The 11,610-nt window shown below is 37.9% G+C and overlaps 1 non-coding gene across 1 annotated transcript; it reads left to right on the top strand.

The window, feature by feature from the left end:
• Window positions 1-8,655: 8,655 nt before the first annotated feature.
• Window positions 8,656-8,761, top strand: LOC131505794 (U6 spliceosomal RNA). The gene has a single exon (XR_009258568.1). It is a non-coding gene; the product is annotated as a U6 spliceosomal RNA (small nuclear RNA).
• Window positions 8,762-11,610: the final 2,849 nt, after the last annotated feature.

The following is an 11,610-nucleotide window of genomic DNA, read 5'->3' as shown; positions in this document are numbered from 1 at the left end:
AGATAAGAATGGTCCCTAACTGATTTTTAACTCCCTGTTTGACTCCATTTTCCAAGAGGTTTAATTAGGGGCATCAGACATATGCACTTATTTACCTTTGTTCTTTCTCACCTATGTTCAACTCCTGTTAGCTTAGCCAGTCAAGAGATTCTATAAATTATAGGCCAGTGCTTCCCAAACTTTAACCCGCATAAGAATTACCTAGAGAACTTGTTAAAACACAGACTCTCAGACCCAAACCCCAAAGATTCTGATTCGGTACATCTGGGTGGGACTTGAGAATCTGCATTTTAACAAATTCTCAGGTGATATGCTTCTCTGGAGAATCGTGACTAATACCAGTATACCATGGGAACCCCACCCAAATCATCTTGGCATCTTGGCATCTTGGCACTGCCTACTGCCATGCATGCTACTCAGTGGCTTCTAACTGAAACACTTGCAACTCTGTCTAATGGATTTTTCAGGGCAATAGAATCTACTTGACTGGTACACAGAGCAGCTGAAAGTGCCAGACAGAGAGTGGATCCTGAAAGCACCCTCATCCACTGACTGACAGGAGTTAGTTGTCCCTTACTTCTCAGGGATAATCCAAGGCACATTCTACACTACCTCTCAGACTTCATCCATAGGACCGCAGGACACTGCAGCTGTCCACAGTGGCAATATGCTTGAAACACGCTCTTTATGAGGCTTTCTTCGCTTCCCTCTCTCATTTCCCCGTAGTCCTACTTGCACTTCTAAGGACTACCTCCTAAGCAAACTGTTTTATTCAAGTCCTTGATTCAGGGTTGGCTCTGGGTGCAGCCAAGCTACAACAGTAGTACATACAGTGTGAAAGAGTCAATAAATAAGTCTGTAACAGTCTAAGCATATTATTTAGAAACATTGAGAACAATGCCAGAAGAAACAGATAAAACAGCTGAAAGCATTGCCTCTGGGGAGGAGATCTTGTAGAGAGCTAGGGAAACAGGTAGGCAAGGAACAGCTGGTGTCTGTTAAAACTTTGCAATATTATTTGATTATTATATATATATATATATATATATATATATATATATATATATACACATGTATTTCTTTTATGAAAATAAAAGATATTAAGTATGCTTTTGACTTACTTCCAGAATAGGAGCAGCAGGGGAGAACAAAAATAAAGAAATACTGGTTGATTAAGCTAGAAGAAGAAAGAGATTTTCTTGGAAAAAATGGGACCTTAGTAATCAGGCCAGAAAGATATAAAGGGAAAAAATCTACACGGATTTCATCTACACAGTATAGAAGGAAAGATGTGCCTAAGTCTGAGTCTAACCACTCATAAATATGGGAGGATAAAACAGTGTAGTTTGCTTTAGTCATTGCTAGTCCTTGAAAGGCAAATAATGCTCAAAAGAAATGTAAAAGAGAAAGACCCAAGATTTCAGGGAGCAAGTAAAATAGCATCCTTTGAGAGAATTCAGATGTAAGAAGTAATGAATAGCACTCTCTTAAAGCCATAAATAGGATGCCCATAACAATACAAACTGGGAAGTACCCCTTGGAGAATGAAAATATCTCTACTCAATGATAACAGAAAACTTGAACAGCTTTTGAGAGAAAACAACTAAGAAGATCAAGATAGAATATGCAAAACATTATTAGGTAGGTGAATTTCACAGTGGCCCATTTATTGTAGCATGAGCCCAGAAACTGCCAGTCCTAGGAAAGAACACACTCCAAGCATTCACAGAATTAACTGGTTCAGCTTCTAGAAATAGCTGAACAAACTCCTCTCAGACCGCAGATGATAACTACAAAGTCCAGGAAAAATACAATAAGAGAATAATCTCAAGTCTAAGAGAGTGAAAGAAAGAAGGTAGATTTTGGAAAGAAGTAGAGGTTTGGAGGAAGAGGATGAACTAAGGTGAATTTCCCATTTTTGTGACTTTTAGCTCAGGGATAAGCTGCAGTTGGCATCATGCAGAGGAGCTAGAACTCTGAAAGGAAACCAGTTATTCTGTCTTGGAGAACCGGAAGACGTCGTGTGAGGAAATACAGCTGTAAGAAATGGAGAGAATTCTCCCAGAAAGTACTTAGATAGAGCTCCAAATAACTCTTCACAAATCTCTGCTGGACCCCTCAAGTCTAGATAATGATAAGAGAACTGAACTGAGATTTGAGTGCCCACCTAAGAAACAGGGTTTGAAGTATGAACCTAAGCAAGTCAATTGCCTGATAAAGCAACCAAAATTGAGATAAATTGGAGAATCCTGACTAATACCAGTACACCATGGGAACCGCACCCAAATCATCTTGGCATCTTGGCGCTGCCTACTGCCATGTATGCTACTCAATGGCTTCTAACTGAAACACTTGCAACTCTTTATCTAATGGATTTTTCAGGGCAATAAAATCTATCTATATTTATCAACTGAGATAAAACAAAACATTTCTTCAGAGAAATTTAATACAATCCAGGCTCCACATAATAATAATAATCACATTGCCTGAGATATAGTTTGAAATACCCAACAAATAAAAACCAGGAAATTGTGACCCAGACTCAAGAGAAACAACAATCAATGCAGATCAAACCCCAAATTATTCAGATATTAAAATTAGGAGACAAGAGCATTTTTTAGAGAGAGGGAGAGAGTGCACATGAGCAGGGGGAGGGGCAGAGGGAGCCGGAGAGAGAGAGAATTTTAAGCAGTCTCCACACCCAGCTCAGAGCCCAATGCCAGACTTGATCTCATGACCCTGAGATCATGACCTGAGCTGAAATCAGGAGTCAGATGCTTAACGCACTGAGCCACCCAGGTGCCCTGAGACAAGAGAATTAAAGCAGCTATTAAAGGATGGTCAATGAGGTAGAAGAAATCGCTCAAAATACATGCAAGATAAAAAATCTCAGGAGAAAAATAAAAAGTATAAAAAAAGTCAAACAATAGAAAGTCTAAAACTGAAAAGTAAAAAAATAAAGCATTCACTGGATGGAGCAGAATGGAGATGACAGAGGAAAGAATCAGTGAACTCAATAGAATTACTCACTCTAAAGAATAGACAAGGGAGGAAGGAAGGAAGGAAGGAAGGAAGGAAGGAAGGAAGGAAGGAAGGAAGGAAGGAAGGAGGAAAGGAAAGGAAGGAAAGGAAAGGAAAGGAAAGGAAAGGAAAGGAAAGGAAAGGAAAGGAAAGGAAAGGAAAAGAAAGGAAAGGAAAGGAAAAATTAATGGACAGAAACTCAGAGACCTGAAAGACAATATCAAAACATATCAAAACATCTAACAAATTTATAATTACAGTACCAGGAGAATGGTAGAGAATGAAGCAGAAAAGAACACTGAAAGAAACCATGGTCAAAATTTTTTCAAATTTGGTAAAATTCACAAATTGACAGATTGAAGCAGCTCAGGAAACCCCTAGCAAAATCAATATGAAAAAGCCCTTACCTAGCACATGATAATCAAACTGCTAAAAAACAAAAATAAAGAACAAGTCTTGAAAGCAGTCTGAGAAAAATGCATTTCCTCTTGGTTATCGTTAACTCCATATCTGAAACAACAAAGGCTAGAATACAGTGCAGTGACATATTTAAGGCGGTGCTGAAAGAAAAAAAAAATTACATCCAGTGAAAATATCCTCGAAGAATGAAGATGAAATAGAAACATTTTCAGATTTAAGAAAAAGAAACTAAAAGGATTCATCATCAGAAGTCCAGTACTACAAGAATTACAAAGAACATTCTTCAGGCTGTAGGAAATGATACTAGATGGAAATATGAATCTTCAGGAAGGAATAAAGAACACTGGAAATGGTAAACAGCTGAGTAATTTTATATAAAATAGTAAAGAATAATTCTAAAAGGCCATAGAACATTAAGGATAGATATTATAATTCCTGTAGGAATTAGTTGAAACATATAATGGGAACAGGTATAGCTAAACAGCCAATAGATAGATGAAATAGAAATTCTAAAATATATTCAGTTGATCCAGAAGAAGGCATAAAAGGATAAACAGAGGAACAAATCAACAGCAGTAACAAACAGAAAATGAGTAACAAAATGATAGACATAAGTCCAACCCTATGAATGAAAATAATTCAATGGTGATAGGAGTCTTTCAACAAATGGCATTGAAATAAGTGGATTATCCATATGGAAAAAAAATTGAACCCTAGCTCACACTGTACACAACTATTAATTTGCCATGGATCTGCCAAATCCATAATAAAAATCAAAATCATAGTGCTTTTAGAAGAGAACCTAGGAGGGGCGCCTGGGTGGTGCAGTCGGTTAAGCGTCCGACTTCAGCCAGGTCACGATCTCGCGGTCCGGTCCGTGAGTTCGAGCCCCGCGTCAGGCTCTGGGCTGATGGCTCGGAGCCTGGAGCCTGTTTCCGATTCTGTGTCTCCCTCTCTCTCTGCCCCTCCCCCGTTCATGCTCTGTCTCTCTCTGTCCCAAAAATAAATTAAAAACGTTGAAAAAAAAATTAAAAAAAAAAAAAAAAAGAAGAGAACCTAGGAAAATAGTTTCATGACTTGGGGATAGGCAACATATTTTTTAGGCAGGATACAAAAGTGATCATGGATTATGAAAAATGATAAATTCTACTTCACCAAGAACAAAAACTTCTGCTAGCAAAAGTCACTGTTAGGAAAAAAGAATAGACAAGCCACAAAGTAGGTAAAAACTGAGATTTATTTAGAAGGGGACTATTTATAAGGATGTGATCAGGATATAGGGAAACCAAAAGAGATAGTGCCGGACCAGAGCTGGTAACAGCAGAGGGCAAGAAGAGGTTACTGGAACATAGAAGGAGAGAATCGCGTGGAAAAAGTCACCTTTTATAAAAGCCGAGCCCACTTCTAACTTCAGGTGTAAAGCATTGATATGTTAGCTTTATTAATGCCCCTGCCTCTTGAAATTTGTTATGGATGGGAATGTGACATGAGTTGACTCAATGAGAGTGAATTGAGGAGTTGTGATCTCCAGAATGCAGATCAGTGACCTTCAGTCAAGAAACATAGCCAGCTTGGGGCAATCCCATAGCATAAGAGCCAGGGGAAAAAACAGCCTACAAAAAAAGATGGAAGGACTTTTCTCTTCCATCTCTCGCATCTTTCACTAGGGCTCCCTTTTAACTGAATCCAGCCAGAAGCCAAGGGCAGGGAAGCTGGTTGATACAGTCGTAGGAGACACTGTAGGGGGCCCACCCTCATCACCTTGGCGTTTACATTCCCATATGATTTTTACCAAAATCACATTTTAACATTTTTATTATATGATTACGCAGGACTTGCCAACAGGACCATTCCAGAAGTCCTCATAGACACATGATCAGATCTCTGCCAACTCTCAGCTTCCCAGCTCCTTCAGCTCTCACACTACCCATCATAAGTTTAGGGATTCCAGAAAGCATAGTCTTGGACAGCACATTCATGGTGCCTAACAGACTCCTTTCTGAGAAAGCTCAGCATAACTTCCATACCCACAGCTTACTGTGGAAGATTCCCTTACCCCCTCGTTGCCATGCTTTTTAACACTCCATCTTGAGTTGATTAAGCCAGATATCTGTACATTTGCCAGTGATGTTTGACAGAGATTTTGAAATTGTAACTGACTGACTGAACTAAAATTTGAATGTGAGACAGAGTCAGGTAACTGGTAGTATTTGTAGCAGAAAGCAGCTAAATCACTAGTATAATAGAGCACTTGAATAGAGTTAGATTCTAACTTCTGAGAAGATTTTTTAAAAAACCAGATTTGCTAAATCTCAACTGTTTCTTGAACCAATTTTCAATTTTTCGAGAGGCCTGCTAAGGTTTTGTGCTATATCCCAATAAACCTGAAGAAACCCTAACAGATCTCAGTTCCTTGCAAACTTAATATACCCAATTGTATCTTACCTTTCATTCAGTGACAGGCATAAAAGAAAAAGGAAACTTACTGCCTTCACAGTTGAGCAGTCTTGAAGTAGTCAAGTGAAGTTTGATCTAGCCACCCAATTATATCACCAAGGACTTTTCTCATTGTCTATTCCTTCTGCCATCTACAGTGTTGGCTTCATTTCTAGGTTTCAGACAGAACCTATCCTCTCAGCTCTTACCATTTTATTATCAAGTGCTTAGAGGGGTAGAGAAAAAACTTCTGATAGTTTCTGTACAAGTCTTGAGATTCACTCTCATTGAGTCAACTCATGTCACATTCCCATCCATGAACAAATCTCAAGGGCCAGGGGCATTCATAAAGCTAACATATCAATGCTTTACACCTGAAGTTAGAAGTGGGATCAGCTTTTATAAAACGATCTGACTTACTAAAGATATGGGGGCTATGAAGAATGAGGTAAGTGGAGAATGGATGCTGAAAGCAACACACCTATCCACATATGTCCACCACCTAGCCTAAATGGCGACCCAAAGATATACATACCTCTTCCAGTGACTTACTGAGCCGTGGCATTTGGCTTTAGGACTTCAAAGACCATTTCAAATATCTCAGATATATTTTATTAAGCTCTGGTAAGCCACACCAAAGGGGAAAGATGGGTCTATCCCAGGACTTGTCTCTCTACTGAACTGAAGTAACATCTATAATCAGCCATCTTCTTCCTGCCTCCTACTAAAACACACGGACATACACACACTGTTAAAGTATTCAATTCTTGCATGGGTGAAAATCCACACAGAAAAGATGCTTCATTCAATAACTCTGGAGTTTCTCTAATATGGAAGTTAAGGGTTTTTAGCATTTTAATGAGGTACCAATTAGATATATTCATCCCCATTTCATACCGACCCTGTTTCCTATTATTTCTCTCCTACCTGCAAGGCCCATGAGCTATCTAAATCAAAGCAGACTTATAGAACTCACACTTGGTAATAAGCCAATGGAACACAAGATACAAACAATGTTGATTTATTCCTTTACTATACAAATAAAAAAGTTAATAAGTCACCTTGAAAAGACAATAAAGAATATGTTTTTAAAAATTAGGCATACAGTTAGTTTGAGCTGTTAGCATATTGTCCTTGATTACAGAATTTTAAAGTAAAGGTTTCCACTGATTCACAAGAAAAGGCCCTCTTATAATTTGTTTAAATTTGTATGTGTTTCAACAAATTAAATACCCTCTTGCATCACAATGAACTTGAATCCATACCTTCCATCATATATGAAAATTAACTCAAAATGGATCATAGACCTAAAAGCTAAAATTATACAATTTCTGGAAGAAAATAGAGGAGAAAATATTTGTGACCTTTGGTTAGGCAAAGATTTCTTGGAAATTATATCAAAAGCACAATCTATAAAAGAATAATTTGAACCTCACTAAAATTAAAAACTTCTATTCTTCAAAAGACAGTTAAAAGTGTGAACAGACAAGCCATAGACTGGGAAATAATATTTGCAACTCATATATATCTGGTAAAAAAAATGTATTCAGAATATACAGTTGATCCTTGGACAACATGAATTTGAACTACCGTGGCCTACTTTATATATGGACTTTTTTTTTATAAATACAATATCATACTATAATGTATTTCCCTTCCTTAAGATTTTCTTAATAATATTTTCTTTTCTCTAGCTTATATTATACTTATACAAAATATGTGTTAAACTGACTGATTATGTTATTGGTAAGGCTTCCAGTTAACATTAGGCTATTAGTAGTTAAGTTTTGGGGGAGTCAAAAGTTCTAAGCAGATTTTCAGCTATGTGGGGGAGTTATTGCCCTTAACCCCAACGTTGCTCAAGGGTCAACTATAAAAATAGCTCTCAAAATAACACATTTTAAGAATGGGCAAAGAAAATTAATAGACACTTCACCAAAGAAGATATAGGAATGGTAGGTAAGCACATGAAAAGATGTTCAACAGTATTAGTCAATAGGAAAATGCAAATTAAAACCACAGTGAGACACCACTTTGCATCCGTTAGAATGGCTAAAATTAAAACTATTGACCACATCAAATGTTGTTGAGGATGTAGAGGAATTAGAACAGACCCCTAATGGGAATGCAAAATAGTACAAAACTTTGGGGAAAGTTTGGCAATTTCTTATAAAGTTAAATATATACCTACCATATAATCTAGTCATTCTGTTCTTATTCATTTATTCGAGAGGAAAGCATATGTCCACACAAAGACTTTTCCACAAATGTTCATAGCAACTTTATTTGTAATTGCTAAAAACTGGAAACAACACAAAGAAAGGTCCATCAATAGATGAATGAATAAACAAATTGTGGTATACGGATATAATAAAATACCATTCAGCAATAAAAATGAATGTACTATTGATACATGAAGTAATATGAGTAATTAAAATAATTATGATGAATAAAAGGAGCCAGTTTCCAAAAGAGAGTGCATAATATATGAGTTCATTTATATAAAATTATAGAAAATGGGAACTAGGCTATAGTGACAGAAATTGGATCAGTGGTTGCCTGGCAGTGGGGGGTGGGAGGTAGGGAGGACATGAGGGATGGATCACAAAGGGGCACAAAGAGGGAATTTCTGGGGGTATGACTATGCTCCCTGTCTTGGTTACAGTGAACATTCAACAAGTTTACATATGGCAAAACATCAAATTGTACAATTTAAATGTGTGCAACTTTTTGTATGTCAATTACATTTCAGTAAAATGTTAAATAAATAAATATTTACTGCTTGCTTCACAGCATATATACTAAAGTTGGAAAGATACAAAGAAGACCAACATGGCCCCTGCACAAGGATGTGAAGCAAATTCGTGAAGCATTCCATATTTATAAATACATACATACATACATACATACATACATACATACATTAATGACATTTAAATGTGTTTGTTGAAAATATCCAGCCATGTTGTCATTTGACAACATTTACTGAATACTTCCATGTACTGAAGCTATAAGAAAATGCATGAGACTTAGCCCTGTACTCCAAAGGCTTTCAAAATTGTTGGCGAGTTCTCATTTTGAACTCATGGGGTTGGAGCTATTTGTAGGACATATAATATAGATTTAGGATCTAGAAGTCTAGAGCCAAGGAACAAGGTATGAGCTGAAAATATAGATACTGGAGTTGGGATACAGAGAGCTAACAAAAACCTTGCATGAGAGAGGAGTCTAGAAATAGATTATAAACTGAAAAGTGAAAAGACTGAGCCCAGAACACTGGGGACACCAACCATCAGAGGCAGGAGAGGGAAGATGTGCCCAGTGTGAGATGGATAGGAGGTGATCGGAGAGCTTGGATGAGAACTCTGAATGATGGCACAGAGGAGCTGAGCCTTCTCCAAAAGAAGGCAGTGTCAGAGGAGGCCATAGATAGGAATGAACAACGTCAATTGAATTTGGTAAATAGGAAGTCTCTTGGTGACAGCATTTTGGATGTCATTGTAGAGAGGAAGCCAGACACCAGTGCACTAATATTCTTGCATTGTGCTTTGTTTATTGTAAGGGAGGCAGAAAAGAATCAGTTTTAGACATTTGGATCATCCCTTGTCAGATAAGATTCTATAGCACACCAGAGCACTGAAAAGATAATGAGTGAGTCTAAACTTCTGGTTTTTACTGCTCTTCTCTTTCATTTCTCCAGATAAACACAATCATACTCTCCTAATTTTCATCAGAATTAATGGCAGGCACCATTTCATTATTCTCTTTCTCCTGTACTCAAGCCCTTCATTTAAATCCCTTATTTGTCTCTAGCTCCATCTCTGTCCTGCAAACTGAATTTCCACTTTCTCCTCTCCTCCCCATCTTCAGGCATCTTGACATCTGGTTCTGACATGCTGGTGGGTGGGGATTGTAGTGTCAGATCAGGGATAGCCTAGAGAGTTTGATCACCAGACTGTGAGAAGCCAAATGTAATTGATCTTCTAGATGGGAACTACAGTTTCTCATGAAACCTTTGCATGCCTTGAAATCTTCTATATGTCTCTGAAATCTTCACTACCAATGAAGTTCACTCTTTAGAATAATGACCTACCTGGCCCCCTTCCCTGTGGTGGCCCCTCTCTTTTCACAGCCACCAGGCACTTGACTGCCCTCTCTAGACCATCTGCTACCCTGCTTTTGACTTATTGGCAAAAGGCAATGCTGGGTGGGTGACTTTAGAATTTGGGTTTAAGTAGCTCTTTCAGAGAAGTAGGCTTCAAGTAGTATTGCTAGTTTGGCTCTTATCTCATGTCCTTGTCCTAGTAACTATGCTTCTTCCTTCTTTTCTACCTTGTACCAGAATTCTTGAAATAAAATCCCCATCTCTGCTTCCTTCCTTTTCCTTGGTACCTGGCTTATTGGCTGGCTATATCAGATAAGAATTTAATTTGGTACTAAAGTAGTGAACAATAGTGGCTTAAACAAGATAAAAGTTTATTTTTCTCTAATATAAAAGACACTCAGAAGTAGATAGTCCAGGAATGTTATGATGGAGCTTCAGTGGTCAGGGACCAAGATTCTGTCTTTCCTTCTAGAATAACATCGTTAGTACTGTTTCTATTTTCAAGGTTACCTCATGGCCCAAATTGTCTGTTGAAGCACTAGCCATCATTGCTGTCTTTCAAATAAAAAGCACAAGAAAGAGGTAATGGGGGGTGGGGGGGGCGAGTAGGCAGGATAGAGGAGGCACATAGCTCTTTGTTCTCTTCTTACAGAACTTTCTAGAAAGTACTACCTAGTACCTTGTTGTGCAAACCAAATAAAACAAAGGTTCTAAGTAAGAAGGAAAGAATGGATTTTTGGATAGATAATCAGAAGTCTCTGACATAATTGCTCAGCTTAGGAACTTTTGCCATTCATATTATATCCACCTCTTTCCCTAGACCAGTGTCCTAACCTCTCTCTGAGCCTAATATCTACTGATGGACTTCTACAAATCTGACTGCCTGCTGTTTACCCATCTGGGTCTCCAAATTTTGTCTGTTTCTAGAGTTTCTATTGCTATCAAGTGTCAATATACTTGTTTAAATTACTTGATTAGTCCTAATTGGGCTTCGATGATGTTGACACCAGGTTTGGACTTCTTGTCTATGAATTCCTGGTGAACAATACTTTCCAGTATTGCCAAAGATGCTTGAAGTTCCCTCAGGGACAGGAAGATAGATGAGCATAGTACACAAGAGGCAAATGTGGAGAAGGGTGATGACAATCATTATGTCGGACAGAAACACATCTGTTCTGAAGTAAGCAGATCCTTGCCCTGCTTGAACTACAGCATCTTTTTCTCCTCCTTGTCTAATCAGTTGTCATGTCTGGGATATGCCCCTGCATCCAAGGCCTTCATTTTCTGTTTGCTAACCAGATTGCTACCTTCCAAAATTTCTCCCCATTGTGGCCTCCTTGGCTCAGAATCATTTCTGGCTGTAATTCTTCAGTCTTAGACTTTATCTTAGAAATTATGTTTTCTTCACTTTCTCCTTCACCTGAGCTGTCAGACGCCCATTCTCAATAATAGCATCTCCAGGCTCTATCCCTGAGAATGGTGATAAACAAATTTGTGAGAACAGGCTCATACTGGCTTGAGAGAGCCAATTGTTAAATTTAAAATATATTAAAAATACAAATAAATATATAAAGTTGTTGAACTGTTGATAGCTTGAAACTGGCTGTGATAGGAGTATTTAAAACATG

The sequence above is a fragment of the Neofelis nebulosa genome, chromosome 2 (assembly GCF_028018385.1).
Source record: "Neofelis nebulosa isolate mNeoNeb1 chromosome 2, mNeoNeb1.pri, whole genome shotgun sequence".
Classification (NCBI taxonomy): domain Eukaryota; kingdom Metazoa; phylum Chordata; class Mammalia; order Carnivora; family Felidae; genus Neofelis; species Neofelis nebulosa.
Note: the sequence above shows the minus strand (reverse complement) of the source record. Positions and strands in the feature narration are given on the sequence as shown.